We start from the raw sequence: 4495 nt of genomic DNA on the forward strand, positions 1-4495 counted from the left end.
ATAAGTGCTTCAGATACTGCCCTGCAATTCCAGTTCTGTCCAGTGGTGCTCATCATGAAAGACTCTCAGTCTCAGTAATCTAAAGTTCAGTGTGTCTCAGCACAGAAAGAGTGCAGGCATTTCTGGTTTCACCAGGCCCCTTAAAAAATCACTATTAATAGGATTCTAAATCAAAGAAAGCTGAATTGAAAGCCAAATAAGGTGAATTTATATCACCTTTATAACATCTTCCTTTTTTTCCCTTTTTTCTTTTCTTTTTTCTTTCTTTTTTTTTGAAACTAAATTATTATCATAGCATGGTTATTAATATATTTGGCTTACATTTGTGAAAACAGAAATGCTGTTTTCCTGGGCTAGGTTTAAGTAAGAGAAAGGTGACCAGGCTGGGGAACCTCATCCTGGATTACTTAAATGGAAATCTATCTAAGTGCCCAGTGCTGACAACAACATATGATGATATGCAAACAAGCTGGCATCTCTTTTAAATGATACTTTTTTGGTATCATATATGGGAATATAAGCATCTCTACACGTTTTTATTTTATTTTATTTTATTTATTTTTTTAGCGGGGTGGGCAGAGGAACAGAGGGAGAGAGAATCTTATGCAGGTTCCACACCTGACTTGGAGCCCAGCTGTTGGGCTCCATTTCGCATTGCCTGACCTGAAAACAAGAGTCAGACACTTAACAGACTGAGCCTCACAGGGACCCCCAAGTCTTGGTACACTTATTAAAAATTGTTGGAAACACTGTTGTGCTTTATGTGAATGGCTGCAGTTTATAATGAAATAGCCATATTGGTGAGTATCATAAGTTTACCAATGGTACATTAGGAACAATGGGCTTTAGAACGTTGATGGTTACTAGGCATTTTCTATTTATAATTCTATTGAATCTGACAAGATTTAAGAAGCAAATTTGGTATTGTCCAGACGAGTAAGGATGGTTAGGATAGGAACCACTGGTGGCATGGAGAGCAGAGAAGAAACCCTTTCTGAAGGTCATCAAAACATAGAGAGCCACCACAATTGTATAACGTGTCTGTATACAGTGAGTGGAAATGAAATCTCACAAAATCTTAACTGAGATAGAGAGAGGCTTGGGGTGCCTGTGTGGCTCAGTTAGTTGAGCCTCTGCCTTCAGCCCAGGTTATGATCTCAGAGTCCTGAGAAGGAGCCCAGCATCAGTCCCTGCTCATTGGAGAGCCTTCTTCACCCTCTGCCTGGTGCTCCCCCTGCTTGTGCTGTCTCTCACTCTCACTCTATCTCAAACAAATAAAATCTAAAAAAAAAAAAAAAAAAAAGATAGGGATTGGCTTGAATCCAGTGACTCACCACTTTTAAATGTGCTAATTTTTTTCTTTTTGGTTCAGTGTTTTGTATTTCATATTTATATGTTACATATGTGTGTGTGTTATCTTTGTGTATATGTGTATATATATATATGTATATGTGTATATATATATGTGTGTGTGTGTGTGTGTGTGTGTTAATTTTTTCAAGGACAATTAAGACACCTTGCTTTATTAATTGTTCAATAGCAGGATTGTTCATTGATAAAGATTTTTTTAAACTCTTGTTTCCAAGCTTATAAACTGAAAATTATTTGAAACAAATAAATGCAAAATGAATTCCTTTAAACACTTTAGTGTCATTGAATGGGGTTATGATAACAGCATTATATGCTTGATAAACAAATTGTCCATTGCAGTGATAATTAGATCATTTGTCATTACTTAATTTTTTAAAGATTTTATTTTAGTTCCAGTTAGAGAATGTACAGCCTAACATTAGTTTCAGGTGTATAATGTGTTGATTCAACACTTGCATACAACACCTGGTGCTCATCATAGGTGCAATCCTTAATCCTCATTCCCTATTTAACCCAGTCTCCCACAACTTCCCCTCTGGTGAACATTAGCTTGCTCTGTAGAGTTAAGGGCCTGGCTATTGATTTGTCTTCTTCTCATTTTTTCCCCTTTGCTTCTTTGTTTCTTGAAGTCACATATGAGTGAAATCACATGGTATTTGTCTTTCTCCAACTGACTTATTTTGCTTAACATAATACTCTGTAGCTTCATTCATGTCATTGCAAATGGCAAGAATTAATTCTGTTTGTATGGCACATTAATATTAATACATACATACGTGTATCTATATATCTATACAGACTTATGTATATATTTTTATAATGGTATACCATATCTTCTTTATCCATTCATTTGTCAATGGACACTTGGGCTCTTTCCATATTTTGGCCATTGTGATCCTGTTTGTTGTATAGCTTATGTACTTGTATTATTGAGAATATCTGTGGTCTTTGGGCTTCAAATGGCAGTTAATAAATTATTTGTAACAAAAAAGAAATGAAAAGAAAAAAGTAACACAAAAAAAGAGCGATTAGGAATATATAGTGATTTCATCAAATCTTTATTATTTTAATTTTCTAGATTAATGTAATCCCTGTCTTTAATCCTGGAATGACATTGTTCTTAAGGAGTGTGCAAGGTGAAATTAATGTACTTCTAAGCAACGGGACTAGTGAGAACTCTCTACATTTCTACAGAACAGAACCTCAGAATCACTTTTCTCATCACCTCCTCGTTTTTCAGTTGGTATGTGATTGGGTTGAACACTGGGGTTAGGATGGTGTAGAAGACAGTCAGGACCTCGTCCTCTGTTGGAGATCAGAAGAATCTTGGGCACAAATAAGTGCAAGCAAAGGATGCATAGTAGAAAGGCACCACAGTGAGATGGGTGATTCAGGGTGAATAGGTCTTCTTCCTCCTTTCTGTTGACTACATGCAGCAGAAGACAAGGAGGACCCAGCCATAGGAACATGCAGTGTCAATGAAAGAAACACAAGGAAGAAGTTGGTGCTCACAAACTGCGTGCTTGTAGACCTAGTGTCCATGCAGACCAGAGATAACATGGCTGCAATATCACAGAAGAAATGGTTGATGTTCCTTGATCAGCAGTAAGCTATATTAAGGACATATGCAGTATGGGCACAGGAGTTGATTTAGCCTATTATTCAAGATCCCATTATCATCAGCACACAAACTTTTTTCCTCATAAGAATGAGATAATGGAAAGGAAGACAAATAGCCACATAATGATCATAGGTCATAGAGGCCAATATTAATCCTTCTGCACCACCTAAAGCAACAAATAAGAAGCACTGAAGGCCAAACCCAATGAAAGAAATAGATTTATTTCCAGGGAGATGATCAGATGCCATCTTGGGGACAATGGTGGAGGTGTAGTTCATGGCCACAGGGGAGAGCTAAGTAGAAAATACATGGATGTGTGAAGATGGGTGTCCAGGAGGATGAGGATGATCATGGACAGGTTGCCAAAGAGAGCCATTAGGAAAATGAGAAAATGGAGAATGAAGAAAAACAGGCCAATTCTTGATGGTGGGAATAACGCCAATAAGAAGAAATCGGTAGATATTTGGTTAACATTTTCCATGGGACATTAATTTAGTTTTCCCTAAAGAGAGACACATATTGAGTACAGAAAAATAATCTCTTATTAATTCATTATTTTAGTTCCACTATGATTTATTCATGACACACTGCAGCTCTCAGAAAATTTAACACATATTTTGAAAAACAATTTTTACCTCAAAGATAAAATTTTGATGACACATACAACTGTCTTCAAAACATTTCATGGAAATGTGTAAATTTGTAAGAATAATATATTTCTATGACTTTATTAAGATACATACATTTTGTTTTCCTATGTAAATTTAAGTATTATCAACATCAGAACTTACACCTTTTAAGTATACTTTGTAAGTCTGTGTAGAAGCATAAATTACATAAAATATATTTTATGACCCTTAGGCAATGATTTTTTTCTTTTATGATTAAGTCATAATATTTCTGAAACTATACTAGTCTATCAGGTTGTGCTGTAGATATATGTCATTTTTCTTTGTTTATTTTGTTTTCTTTAAAAAGTTTGCCAAATCAAGATTTTAAGATGCAAGCATTATTATCTGCTTCTTTTTTCCCCAGAAATCTACAACAAATAATTATTGCAGAGTGTAATTTATATGAAGCAGATTTCTTCTCCCTTACTCAATATCCAAACGCTTTAGTTTAAGGAAACCCTTTTCCTGGTAAATTATTCTAATATTTTATTGTAGCTCTATGACTCTGCTCAAGGACTCTGAAAAGATCTGTGTTGTGTTCATCTGCTTCTCAATAATTATGTAACATTATGTACTGCTTTATGGCACATTTTCTGATTCTGTTTTACCTCTTGCTTTTGTATATTTAAAATTCTTTCCATTTCTAGATAAGTGTGAGAGTTCAGCCCCTATAAGTATCATCCCCCAGTCTTAAAACTCAACGAACATAATAATAAAAAGGTAACTCTGCATAAATTTGAAGAAAGTGGAATGAGAGTAGAGGGGGGAATCAGAGGTGAAGAGGTTAAGAACTTTTGGGGAGAAGAAATTTTAACGAACAGACAATTAAAAG

General features: G+C 35.3%; 1 pseudogene across 1 annotated transcript; it reads right to left on the minus strand.

Moving 5' to 3' along the window:
• Positions 1 to 2551: 2551 nt before the first annotated feature.
• LOC308355934 (olfactory receptor 2L8-like) lies at positions 2552 to 3473 on the minus strand (annotated as a pseudogene). Its single transcript has one exon. The product of its transcript is annotated as an olfactory receptor 2L8-like (transcript).
• Between the last annotated feature and the right edge of the window lie 1022 nt (positions 3474 to 4495).

Source organism: Martes martes (assembly GCF_963455335.1).
Source record: "Martes martes genome assembly, chromosome: 15".
Taxonomy (NCBI): domain Eukaryota; kingdom Metazoa; phylum Chordata; class Mammalia; order Carnivora; family Mustelidae; genus Martes; species Martes martes.